The sequence below is a fragment of the Capsicum annuum genome, chromosome 1 (assembly GCF_002878395.1).
Source record: "Capsicum annuum cultivar UCD-10X-F1 chromosome 1, UCD10Xv1.1, whole genome shotgun sequence".
NCBI classification, from domain to species: Eukaryota; Viridiplantae; Streptophyta; class Magnoliopsida; order Solanales; family Solanaceae; genus Capsicum; species Capsicum annuum.
Window position 1 is genome coordinate 222,665,400 of NC_061111.1, and position 14,816 is coordinate 222,680,215.

Below are 14,816 nucleotides of genomic sequence, written 5' to 3' on the forward strand. Positions count from 1 at the left end.
TTTTTCTTTGTATATAAGCCAAAGTTAGTCTTTTCATGGATTCTTTATTTTAAAGTTAATTGATATTTTTTAATAATTTTATTTCTTATATATTCTTTTATTGATTGACTCGAGATATACGTATAGAACACATTTCAAGCATTTAAAAATAAATATTTAATTATGACACTAATATTGAGAGCTTATATGTACTAAATCTTTTATATTCATTGTTTATGGAAAGTAAATATATATATTTTTGATGAGTAATACCTTTTTAATATAAAAAAGTAAATATATTTAAACATGGATAATAATAAGTATCCTTTTTAAAGATAGTTAGTTTTACTTTTTTTGATGGGCCATTTTATTTGCATAAAAGATGACATATAGAGTTGAAAAAAAAAAAAAGCAACACGTCTTGAAGAAAAAAAAGTAAACAAAAAGATAAAAAATATGTGAGCTTATATTGGAATCCATATTATTTAGTATTGATAGATAATTTATTAAATAAAAATAAAAATCTATTATATTTAGATAATTTATTTTTTAAAGAAAATATTTTGGACTTCTAAATCAATTAGAATTTTATTTTATATATATAAAAAAAAAATTCTACAATTTTATTTATATAATATTTTTGATCAAACTTTAACAAAGAAAAGCCGCCGCTTCTTCTACTATACTTTTCTTTTTATTTTGATTATGATTGATGTCGTATTATTTTATTCATTATCATCAGTGATAAGTTTAAATATTGTATATGAATCATACGTAAACAACAATTGACAATGGCATGTTGCCTCCGAATGAAGTAGCAGTAAAAATCAAATGCTTATCTTACCTAAAAATTTAAACTTATATTACGAGAGCGATGATTCTCTTTTTTGTTGCCACAAGTTTTACTCCTTTCTAAGGTATTCCATCATCGCTTGATTTATAGTTCAGTATTATGCATTATCGGTTCATTTTATTAATTTTTAATTTCTAAACATATTAAATCGATAACCACCGCTTGGTGGAATTATACTGGGTATGTTGTTGTTGTACTAAATCAATAACCAAATCAATAAGATATTTCTTCTCAATGTGGGTCCTTAAGGGTTAGATTTTTTAGTTAATCGATAAAAAAGTGTTCATTATATACACGATATGATAATGCTCATATAGTCAGAGATTATAATATTGATTTATACGAAAGTAATTTAATATTACATTTATACCGTATAATTTTATACTATTTTAATTTCTTATCATAGCTTTATTAGTATTAATTAATGTGACATACCTGCTTCTTCTCATAGCTTTATTAGTATTAATTAATGTGACACACGTGCAAAACACGTATATTCAACTAGTATATATATGTGTGTGTGTGTGTGTGTGTATGTATGTATGTATGTATAACTTTCTTAAATACATGTAATTCAAGTAATTAATATATTCAAGTGAACAACCATTCATGATTTTTATATGAAACGCATATATTTCGTGTCATTTCTTAGTCTCCATGTGTTTAAGCAACCCTGTAGCATGATTCAAGGAGTTTATTTTATGGGATTGGCAAGTCATGTTTGTCAATGAGATAAGAGTATTGTCTATCAAGGTACCGATCTCCAAATGTCGTTATCATTATCTACATAAAAACCTCAATTAATAATTAATAAATGTTCCACTTTGGCATTGTTTGACTAGGAATGATTTAGGAAGTTGATGCTTGAGCAGAATTTATATTGTTTAAGACAAGGTGAAAGCACTAAAAAATGTCATACCACATTATTGAACACACTTACATTATGTGGATATCAGTAACTATCAAATCGAGTATGATGAAATTGAGAGTCAATGAAAGCTCATCTTGATTTTGGGTCACTTGCACTAGGCAACTTAGTTAAGAACTCCAATTAAAGTCCTGAAATAAATAAACTTCAATAATTAGATAAGTGCAAATTTAGACATTGAAAAAATATTTAGTTTGTAATCTAACCTCTGGGTTTTTTCTTTTGACCGACAGACCAATTATTATATTTAATGGCATTGTAATAATCTCCTAATATAGTTTCAATCTGCAATACAATTTATTAGGCATAGTTCGCGAAGCTAGAACCTAAAGAAATAAAACAAGACAAATATGTATAAATAATTTTTCTGTACTATATCGAATGGTAACATGATAGTAAAAAGTGGTGTTTTGATATCTTGTTGCATGTTTTGTGGGAAAAAACACTGCAAAGTATATTGGAATGATTTTCAATAATTATTTTGACACATTAATATTAATGCACATGAAGAAAAATTAATTTAGCAATAATTTGTACAAATTTCGACTTCATTCTTGAAGGCATGATTTTGGTAGTACTTTAGCAGATACCGGCAACTCAAATGAGCAGTAAGTAAAGCTATTAGTTCATTCAATTCATTTCAGTCCAAATAACTGTTAAATGGGTCATATATTAACTCACTAACTCATTTTGACCCACTTATTTGACAGCACTATATCATGTGAATTGTTATTTGAGTAAGAAAAATGAAACACGCAAAAATAGGAGATCGTGGAGAAGATTATACATGTAAAGTAATAAGTGCTTCATAAATTGGTTCGAAGCTCATTCTCTTCTAAAGACTTTTTTTGCTGAAAAAAGAACAAGAAGTCGTAATGTAATTCTTACACATATGGAGTCATCTTCAAAAATTGATCATGTAACATCGTAAAAAAATCATACACATTGATGAAATAGCCACTATCAGTCAATCATTTTGTTCTAGGAGTATTATATAACATTGTTGGATATGCACCAACAGAACTGTCAATAAGAAGGGGCTACTAGAACCTTACATTAGTATGCCTAAAAGCATGGAAAAATCATGTTAAGATGATATTCATTTACTCTGTGCATGAGTAAATTAAGTTAACATACATTTTTGGAATCCTTTAACCCTTTTGATAAAGAATTTTCTATTACTGCAGAGAAAATCCTTGCACCTCTGAAGTGAAGATTAATAGTCTAAAAAGGACTAAAGAAGTAAGAATGTGAACTGAAGGTACAACCTCAAATAATGTATAATAGTTAATGATTCTCAATTATGCTTGCCCATTTCAATTACCAACCTTATTTTGTACAAACTATATATCGATTCATTTGGAAGAAATTGTTGACTGTGAAAATTGTTGAGTAATTATATCCCACCCCACCCCCCGCCGCCCATTCACACTTTAATTACCAACATACCCAAATATACAAGATTCTGTATATTAAATTTATATGTATGCCCAAAACATCCACTTATGTTATGTTGCCCATTTCAAATTATCAACCTTATTTTATTTTAAGTACTACCTATATACCATTTCATTTAGGAGAAAATTGTTGATTTGGTGAAAATTTCATATTTTCATTATGTATTACGTAACTCCCCCACTCTCACTAACTCTTTAATTATGGAACATCTAAATATACAAAGCATGTACACTGATTATGTATATTATATGTATATGTATACATAAATATACAAAACTTATGCATTTACTAACTATTTTGTTAATTAAACCACCCAAAATCATAAAGTTATTAAACGTACCTAGCTATATACCCGTTCATTTGGAAGAGATTGTTGATTTAGTCATAATTTTATATGTTTATTGTGTACTAAGTTATTAAACCCCTTGTTTTTCAAAACGAGAACAAAAACCAGATGGCAAGTATGAATGAAATTAAAAAATTTACTGCTTTATAATAACATACAGGATCAACTCTTTCAACATCTCTAATGAATGCTCCTCCATCACATTATGCAACCATGACTTTTTCCAGTTGAACAAGCCTGCGCATTTTGCATTGTAAGGCTATTAGTTTTGCAAATTACACTTATATATCTTGTCATAACTACAAGTGTGAATTAAAATATCTCTTCATAGTGATAATTAATTTACGCCTACTAACTAGAACACTTATGACACTCGTAGAAGCGGTTATTTGTGACTAGTTAATTCCTTCTAGAGTTGTAGCTTCTCAAACAATCATAGAAATAAGTAACCAAAAGCATCACAGATAAAAAAAATAATAAAATTGGTGTTTACCTGAATTAGCACTTTTATTCTTTGCTGAAGTGACCGCTAATTTTGAATGGACCCATATGTTTTAAAGAACCAAAGGAACCCGTTGAACTATTCTAACACTCTCATAACATTCTTTATTTGATTTTTCACCTGATGTTCGGTACCCATATTAGAGCCCTGACTAATTCAAATAGCGCACTGCAGGACCCATTTTGGGGGTAGCGCTCCCAAAAAAATTTTCTCCATACCCAGGGCTCGAACCCAAGACCTCTAATTAAGGGTGTAGTAGTCCCACCACTACTCCACAACCCATGTTGGTCACTCTCTCACATATTTACACTATCCTCCTCCCTAACAATAATAATTCTAAATTAAATCACAATTCTACTAGAAAATGCACAAAAAAAAATATTTTCCTAGTGGTTTTCATATTTATTTTTTGGTGTTTGGTTTGGTAAGCAAGAAGAAAATACTATCGAATGAATATTTTATATAATTTATATGAATTTTATCTAAAGGACTTTGATTGGATCTTAAAAATGAATTGAATTAATATATAGATCATGGGTGGAGTCAAGTAAGGCAAAGGGTGGTCAATGCACATTGTCCATCAAAAAATTATAAGGGGTACAAAGGTTAAATGTTATAATTATTTATGAATGTATATATAATCTTGTACACCTTAGTATTATGATTTATGAGTGTATATTTAATCTTGTACATTCTTAACACAACCAAGTAGAAAATTTATACACCATTTAATTTGTTACATAACTGGCATCGCCACTGATTTAGATAACCATTTACCCCTCCAAACTTATAATGCCAAGGATTATATATTTTTGGACTAATTTTGCTACCCTGAATATAACTTCAGGTTTAAGACCCTTGAAAAAAAAATTATCACTTCAAAAAGTACATCACTAGAATCAACCTAGTGATAAGTAGGCCTTACAGAGAGGTGAATCATCCAGTTTTCAGCACCTTCTCCAAATCCTTTATACATGTAGTATGCTGGTGGTGTCCCATCCAAGCAAACTGCATCTTGAATGAGGATACAACACTAAAGCACACTTCTGAAATAGGATATAAATGAGTTCAGAGAATATTAATATCCTATTTCATATTGGACTGTTTAAAAAGAAAAAGAAAATTTTGAAATTCATGAACTAAAATAAATCATAAATGTTTAGTTGACTTTGACTTATATAAGTGAAAGAATTACCCGCTCCTTTAGAAACAACATTCTTAATGATTGTTTTCTCAACAAAGTATTCATCAGAATATGTGTCTTCCTTTGATTTGGTGTACTTTTGCTAATAAAACGATCAGTGAACAAAGGAGTAAAAAAATAAGTCTGAAGGATCTTGTTGCCATAATCATCCCTGAGACCATCAAACAAATCGAACCATATTACAGTAAACGAAGATATGATTACTCATTTATATATCTATAAGAATAAATCATGACCAAAAGAAATAGAAAAATTCTACCACTATTTTAAAAACGTGACATTCTTTACATGCATATGACAAGAAATAAGGGTGTATACATACATTTTTAAAGTCTCAAAATGAACTCACCTTAAGAATGTATACTATCTATCTATCTATCTATCTATCTATCTATCTATCTATATATATATATATATATATATATATATATATATATACATACGTACATATAGATATATACGTACATATACATATATATATACATACACATACATATATATATATACTAGTTTTGCGGCACGTACATGTAGATACATAATTTTGACCCTCCCAAAAAATATTTTGCTCATTTAATTTACCGTACCATACACCTCCTTTTAGTTGATAATTTTTTCCCAAAAAGGATAAAAATTACCAAATTCATAACACTTTTAACTCCTCACCCTAAAAAAAATAACAACCTATCCACCTCACATGTGTGACCCACACGAAACACACACTTACCCTCACAATCCACACACTCAGCACAAACTAACACACATCTCACACTCTCCATAAATAATAATCATGAGCCCCACACAATTCCACACAAGGCTCATGCACTACACAATACATAATCCACATACACATCATAGAACAAGGAGAAATGGACACCATACACACACATAGAGAACATACGTACAAACATACATCATCATCTCTATTTTTTATCATTTTGATACACAATACACACACCCTCTACTAACTTACATAAGGATAAACAGAGAAAATACACGCACAACAAAGAAAATCACATACCACTCACGCACACACACCCTCCGATATACATAAAATATCACGCACAGTTACCAGATTCACTCACTTACACACCAAAAGGGGAGAAAACAAGACGAATGATGTAAAAATAGTGAAAAAAGATTTTAAAAAATGGACTAAAAAGGTGGGGGACTAGCAGGATAGGGAAATCGTCGAGCAATCTGGTTGTTTTCAAAGTTTTTCCAACAAAATTTTTGCCAGAATCGATTCAAACTCATCGAACTGACCTACCTAATCCTAAAATTCTCAAAATCTCCCCATTTCTCTTGATTTCTAGGCAATTCCTGTCGAAAAATGCTAAGAATCACCAAAATCCAACTCGGTTTGTCGAACTCGCCGGAACTATAGCCACACGTTTTAATTGGTTCTCTTATAAATTTTGGTCTTTAAGCGTTCGTTGTTCTTGGTGGATTTTTCCATTCAGGTTGGACTTCAAAATTTTACATTGGACAGGTTGTTGTTGAGGTTTGAGTTTAGGTTATCAGAAGCGATTTCTTTATTTTATCGAGTAACATTCTTTGAAAGCTCTAAATTGAGGTCCATTCCTAATCTTTACTCTTTTTATTTCCTTGTTCATGATGTAAGGTGTTATGAATTAAATATTTTGTGTGTTGTTTGATCTATATTGGCGGTGAAGAGTTGTTTGGTATTGATTCATTGTTGGTTTCGTTGGTTATATATTGTGTGATAAAACAATATTTTTTTTCGATTTGAAATTGGTAATTGGGAATAAGTGGGATTGAAAATGAAAATTTATAAACCTGCATGCTGATACTTTTGATTCATAATGCATTTAGATTGATTAATTGGTTTTTGATAATAATTTGCACCCGATAGTATCATGTTTTTGGCTGAAAATTGATAGACAAAATTTTAGGTTCGGGACAGGCAACTCATAGGATTCTATAACATTGAATGTGTGAATGTCTGTGTTGAATGTTTTCTCCACTTTTATCATATTTCATCAAATGTATTTATTCACTGGGGAATGCCCCGAGGTCACATTATATTCATTTACGAAGGAATGCCTCAAAGTATTTTGTACCCAGAGGACGTTCATGATGAAGACTTGAGGCATCCGGTAGAGCATAGTCTAGGATTAGTTTAGAATAGGATTTACATTTCCGTATTTTTCTATTTTTGGGATTGTCTAATTCAGACTGGACATTATTTTAGTTTTGAATTTCGTTTGATTTGTTTGTTTGCTTAGCTTGTGTGTTGTTTGGTTTATTTATTTTAAAGTGTTTACTAGCCGATATACTCCACGAAGCGATCATGATCGAACTACGGGATCGAGGGGTGCCTAACACCTTCCCTTCCGTCAACAAAATTCCTTATCCAGAATCTCTGTTCGTAGATCAGTTTTAAAGAGTCAAAACTATTTTGAAAAAGAATTTCCAAAGGTGACTTGGCACACCCGATTTATTCCAAGTGACGGCTCTGAGTTTTGAATGTAAACAATCCTTTTCGAAACAAATTTTCCGTTTTGCCACTTAATAATAAAAACTTTTTCAAACTTAAAATCAAATCTTTTGGTTAAAAAGGGGATGTGGTAGCTCTGGCGACTCTGTTGGGGAATTTTTTAGAATTCAATCTTATTTTTTGGAGTTGTATCGGCTTAGTTTGACATTATAGGTATATAAACATTGTTTTGTGGTATCGTTTGTATTTGTTTTATCATTGTTGAGTGCCTACATGTTATGGGTTTATAATTTTTCTCTTATGTGTTACTGCTTTATATCTATCATCATTTGCATAACCCGAGTCAATTTTTTTCGCAACAAGTTCGTAGTATACATGTGTACACGACCTCTAGCTGAGTCACCCTTATTTTAGAAGGGGGAGTTGTTGGGTGTATGGAGTAGGTGAAAAGCTGTCATAGCCACTAGCGACCATACGCTCCCCCATACAGCCTTGTTAGTAGATACAAGCCTAGGTCAACCTTTAGATTATGCTTATCTGTATCATATTGAGACTTAGCATGACCCACTTGGTCCTTTGTAGGAGACTTACCTTAGAAGCATCCCTACGTGCTAAATGTTGCATTTTTTAGGGTAATGAGGTCATTTGACGTATTGATTTGGTAAAAATATATGCTAGAATTAAAAAAAATGTGTAGGCAAGAAAATGTTCAATAAAATGAGTTAATAAAAAGAGTTTTGTAGCTTTTAGGAGTTCTTTATCTTTATGGTTTTTGTTTTCCACAATTCAAAGATTCAAAAAAAAATTATTTACCTTTTGCACTCTTTTCTCAAAAAAAACATCAAAATGATTTTCCTTTTGTTTTCTCAAGCAAGCATTCACAATTTAAAATTTTCAAAAAGATTTTTTTAAATAGAGTTTTTAATAAAAGAAAAATGCAAAAAGATGGTAGAAGTTTTTTCCATTTCATATAACAAAAATACCAAAAAATATTTTCCTTTCATAGTTGGTGGTGTCAGTTTTATGTGAATGTCAAATTAAAAATCCAAAAAAATTTTCTTCACTCTGCATTTAGAGCAGTTGTTTCATAGACATCTTTAAAAGAAAACTACAAAAAGATTTTCCTTTAATAGTTTCAAGTTTCATTGTCATATGAAATTCAAAATCGAAAACCCAAAAAAGATTTTCTTTGGTAATCATAAGTTTCATTTTGTATATGATTTTAAAGCTTAAAATTCAAAAAAATTTTCGTCAATTCTTTTGATAATTTGTTATTTTCCTTTCTTCTTAAAGTTTCAAGAAAAATAAAAAGAAAAAGAGTTGATCGGTCATTTTGTGGCCAAACTTCACGAACTACGCACACCTGATTCTCCTCTCTCGAGAGTGAGATACGTAGGTGCCCTTCTTGGGTTCGGTGATCTTTTCAAAATAAAAAGAGAAAAATATTTTGAGAAAGTGTTGAACTCTAACGCATTTGTTATCTCTTGTTTAGTTAGTTTAAGGTAATTGGTTTGTAGGATTTTGGCTGATCCTCCACATTGCACCAAGTCGAAGAGAAAATTATGGTCAACAAGGATATAGAGAGTGACCTCATAAATAAAAAAAAGAGTCAGGAAAATGAGAGTTTAAAGGAAGAGAATTTGAGACTAAGACAACAAATGATGAAAATGTATCGAGCTTGGTCCAGTGGGCTGCCTCCTCCTCCATTCACCACTATTGACCCTACAAATATCTTGAGTTTTCCATCACAATTACAAAGTCAGTTTTCTATTGTTGTTGACATACCACAACATGCCTCGGAATTCATGCCACGTCAGCTGCACCCCAATACTTCCACCACTCCTTCTCTAGCTCCTCAGTCTAAGCCTACTTCATTCACAAAACCACATACCATTTGTGATTTTGCTGTTCAACCCTTTACTGAGGCTTCCACATTGGCTATTCGCTCAAGGATTGTGGTTTCTCATGCCGCTAGTAAACCCATGTTCAATACTCTTGATGATCATTGCTATACTCCTGAGCCTACTTTTAAGTTAACTTGACCACCAAAATTTCTTACCAAGAAGTCTGACATGGCAGAAGAGCAAGAGAAAATGGTTGAAAAAAAAGAAGAGTGCAGAAAATGCTATGAAAACTTCCCTAGGACTTGTAGGTAAAGAAGAAGTTTCATATAAAGACTGGGGCATGTCTTCAAGTGTCAACCTTCCTCAAATTTTTGAGATATCAAAATTTGAGGAACATGATGGACATGAGGATTCTGTGAAACATTTGGGACGATACTGCAATCAATTAAGGGAAACTAAAGGGAAGAAGAAGAAAAACGTACCTATCGTTTGCCAGGGCCAAAGCAGAGCTCGAGAGGTCCAACTCCCCAGTACTGTCAACCTCAATCCTAAGCTTACATATTAGATCCACATACTTACCTACAACAAGGTTCCTCATTCCAAAATCTAAGATATTCCATTCCACTTCTTCAATATCCTTTGAACAATGTACAATTGTATACTCATCCATCATCTTATCCATAATGGCAAGCACCGATCCCTAATTATCTTCCTCGGCCCCTATATATTTACCAAGGTACCTCTAAATATAAGTTTCAACCAAGGCCAGAGTTTGCAAAGAGGAGGAAGGAAACGGATAATTTCACTCCTATTGGGGAATCCTATGCCAGTTTGTTCCAGAGACTGAGACAGTGGGGCATAATTACTCCTCTCTTTAGGTATACACCTGACCTACATTCAAGAAATTTTAACCCTAATGTACGGCGTTTATATCATTCTGATGTTCAGGATCAAAATACTGAAGAATATTGTACTTTGAAAAGAGAAATAGAAAAGATGATTTAAGAAAAAATGATTGTAGTACAAAATGTTGAAACCTCGAGCGTCACACAGAATCCTTCACCAACACATGGTGATGCACAATACATGGAAAACAATTTGAGCATGAGGATCCAGAACTTATTTGTTGAGGTAAAAGTGTTTGATGGTGATGAAAGCTCTAGTCATGATGTGCAAATCAGTGGCTAAATATCAAGCTCCGCAATTAGAAAGACACTTCTCTCCTACCTAGGGAGGGGTTTTGGTAGCTAGTCTTGTTTTCCTTTCTATTTTCCAAATTATTTTAGGGTTGTAATTTGGAATCTATCTTGTTTTATGTCTTTGTCATTTATGATTAAACCCTTCTATCTTTCCTTTTAGCAAAACGTAGTGTCCCTTTTGGACTATTGTTTTATTTTAAGTTGTTTGTTTGTTTGTTTCTTTACACAATACTTTTTATGTTGATTCTAGTGTTATGACATGCCTGCAGAATTTTCAGTCAGATCTTAAAATCCAATTTAAGCATGAACTTTGAATCAAAAGGCTAAAGTTAGAAAAAAGCATTTGAAAAAATAGGTAGAACACTGAGACATTTGGTGACAAGTAGAAGCCTTCTTTGAAAATTAAGGCAATTATTTTGAGAATCACAAGAATAACTTGGTCACCAATTGAAAAAAAAATAGCTCAATTAGGTCAAATAGTGGATGCATGATCCCTATATCAAGAAAAATAAGAAGATAATCAGCTCCACGAAAGCATGGATCATTCGATATGAGGGATGTACAACCAAGGTGGAATTGTATGTTAGAAAAGTGTATAAGAAGAAGTGACACTCATGCTCAGTTAAAGTTAGTGTTGTTAAAGTGTCATAAATGATCTTCATCTTTCACTTCATATTGCATGATATGTACTTGCATTTTCAAGGATTGATATGACGAAGGCATTTCATTCTGCTATCTAAATATTGTGTCATCCTTTGTTTACCCCGTGAGCTTTAGTTCTATTTTCTTTCATACCCTTCTTTTGGAATCAAGATAGAGTCAACAAAGCTCAAAAGAATAGTGTCGAACAAAAGAATAGTGTTAGAAAAGTTTTAAAAAAAGAGAAAAAAAGTGTCAAAAAAAGAAAAGAGAAGAGTATCAAGAAAAATAGTCAAAAAAGGTCCCAAAGAGAAAAAGAGTCAACAAAAAAAAAGGAAATTAGAATCAAGCAAAAGAACAAGTTGTCAGAACTACGTGTGATCTGTTCTCCTCTTTCGGGAGTAAGATACGTAGGCTGCCTTACTCGAGGCTCGGTCCAACCAAATAAATAATTTAGAGTCACCCAGCCAAAAGAAACTGGAGCATGAGTTAATTTTCACTGTTGGAGTCTATTTCTAAAGTTGTAAGTCCTACCCCACTTCAAGCGTCGTTTGGGCCTCATGCCATCTTTTTCTTTCTAAACCTTACCTAAAACCCAAGTTATAACCAAAGAAGGACCTTTAGATCAATCTTTGAGAATGTTAAGGCTAAGCATGCAATGCATATGATAATGTATTTTAGGGACTACTTGTCTTCCTCAGCATAAGAAATCAGGAGAGAAATAAAAATGAGAGTCTTATCGGTGAAAACCCTCATGGGCACCATAAGACGATGGTAAGTTGAGAGAGCTAAAAATAAGAGAGTCTTATTGGGAAAAACCCTTACGGGCACCATAAGACAATGGTAAGTTAAGAGAGATAAAACTGACAGAGTCTTATCGGTAAAAATCCTCACAGTCACCATAAGATGACCGTAAGTTGAGATAAATAAAAATAAGAGAGACTCATTGGTGAAAATACTCACGGATACCATAGGAAAATAGTGAGATGAGAGAAAGAAAATAAGAGAGGTCTGTTGGTGAAAACCCTTCAAGGCGCCACTAGTCGAATGAGGTCACCAAATGCAATTGGCCTAAGGAAGTAACTCAGTTTCAAGGCCATTAACTCAAGAACAACTGGTAGAAAGTTCAGATAGAAAGATCAGGTAGCTTAATCCAAAAGGTATGTCATAATCATTAGGGTTGACTGTCATTTTCAGATAAATTTTTCTTTTCTCTATTTAAATGGGGACATCCATTGTCTTTTCTATCATTTTATTTTTGTTTTCTTGAGTCATTTATCCAAATAAAAAAATCATTCAAATGAAAAGTCATTTTTCTCGTGTCTTTGAGTCAATTCCATGTCAAAACAAGTGAGAGAAAAATTTCAAAACTGGCTACCAACTTCTTTAATTGGACAAAGCAAGACAGAAAGGCCAGTGCATGAAAGAGACATGATTGTGAGCCAAAATAAGGCATGCAGAAAGTTTTGTCAACAAAAAAATTTAAGAACTCATGGAAATACCAAAGTTCAAAGAGTTTATCTGAGGAGCATGGAAAAGTGGAGACACTGTGTTTTGTTACAGAGTCACTCTTAATAATCTGAGTTGCATCAATAATGCAATAAGTCAGCGACATATGTTAATGGTTGGAAGCAAGATTGAATGTGACCAGCACAAAAGCAATTGCCTCGAAATCCAAAGCCACAACCCAGCCACCACGTTTTAAACTCATAAGTTTTCTTTGATGAAACAGAAAACATGTTACGTTCAAATCAAAGACTTCAAAGCCTAAATTTCAAAGGCCGTAATTTCTCATATCTACAAATGCAAGGGGGCAATGTTGCTACACAGATTTGATAATCACAATCATGGTAAAACTTATCATCTTGTACTCATAAGAGGCACATTCTCTAATTTGGGTCTTTCATTTCTCACGGCTAGGAGGTGCACTTCCTGATTTGAGCCATTAATCCTAAAAAATGTACTTTTAGTCGGAATCTCTCCTTTTAATCTTAAGAGACGTGCTGATTGATCTCAATCATTCAATTTTATCCTCAAAAGATGCATTTATTAATCAGAGTCTTGATTCATCTTTGTATTAGGCATTGTTCCAAATATTTATTTAGGTTTGACACCCGTAAAAGCTTTTGATAATAAACTAGGGCAAAAAGAAAATTTGATTCTGGTTATTTAGAACTTCACTTTAAGACTCTTCTCAAAAATGAGATTTTATTTTTCAAAAAATGGAATCTTTCTTTATCATAATCTTTCTGTGGGATAATTTTTGTTCTTGTTTTGATTTTTATCTCAGGAGCCCGCCTAAAAAATAGGGTGATGAAATGGAAAGTCGGAAGCCCACCCGAAGAATAGGGTGATGAAATTTCAAGTCAGGAGCTCACCCGGAGAACAAAGTAAGGTAATTGCAAGTCAGAAATCGGCCTAAAGAATAGGGTGATAAAATTGCAAGTCGGGAGCTTGCCAGAAGAATAGGGTGATGAAATTGCAAGTCGGGAGCTCGCTCAAAGAACAGAGTGAGGAAATTGTAAATCAGAAGCCTGCCAGAAGAATAGGATGATAAAATTGCAAGTCGGGAGCTCGCACGGAGAACAAAGTGAGGAAATTGCAAGTCGAGAGTCTGCCCGAAGAGTATTGTGATAAAATTACAAGTCGGGAGCTCGCCCAGAGAAAAGAGTGAGGAAATTGCAAGTTGCGAGCCCACTCAAAGAATAGGGTGATGAAATTGCAAGTCGGGAGCTCGCATGGAGAACATAGTAAGGAAATTACAATTCGGGATCCCACCCAAAGACTAGGGTGATGAAATTGCAAGTCAGGAGATCGCCCGGAGAACAAAGTGAGAAAATTACAAGTTTGGAGCCTGACCGAAAAATAGGGTGATGAGATTGAAAGTCAAGCAACAAGGTGAAGCAATTGAAAGTCAATAAAGTGAGGAAATTTCAAGTCAGTAGCCTGCCTGAAGAATAGGGCGATAAAATTGAAAAGTCAAGCAACAAGGTGATGATATTGAAAGTTAAGCAACAAGGTGAATAAATTGAAAGCCAAGCAACAAGGTGAAGAGATTGTAAGTCAGGAGCTCTCTTGGAGAATAGAGTGGGGATTTTCAAATTCAAGTTCAAAGCTCATAAGTTCCACATGAAAAACACGGTCAATGTTTGAGTTCATCTCCAACACCAAATTTTGTATGTAGAAAGAATCTATTCTCAAGTTCATCCCAAAGAAGATCAGATCTTTTGTCAATTTTGAAAGCATCAGAAACTCATGACAAGAGTCCAGAGAAGCTGCATAGATAGGACTTTTGGAATTTCTGTTATCCTTTAACTTGTAATTTACAATTTTGATGTAATAACAGAGCTGCTGATTGGAACCTCGATAGGGCCTCAGTCGACTCTCCAACTCAGTATAGTTCCTC

At 32.8% G+C, this 14,816-nt stretch overlaps 1 pseudogene; it reads right to left on the bottom strand.

Moving 5' to 3' along the window:
- Positions 1 to 1,531: 1,531 nt before the first annotated feature.
- Positions 1,532 to 14,816, bottom strand: part of LOC124898828 — a 51,224-nt pseudogene continuing 37,939 nt past the window's right edge.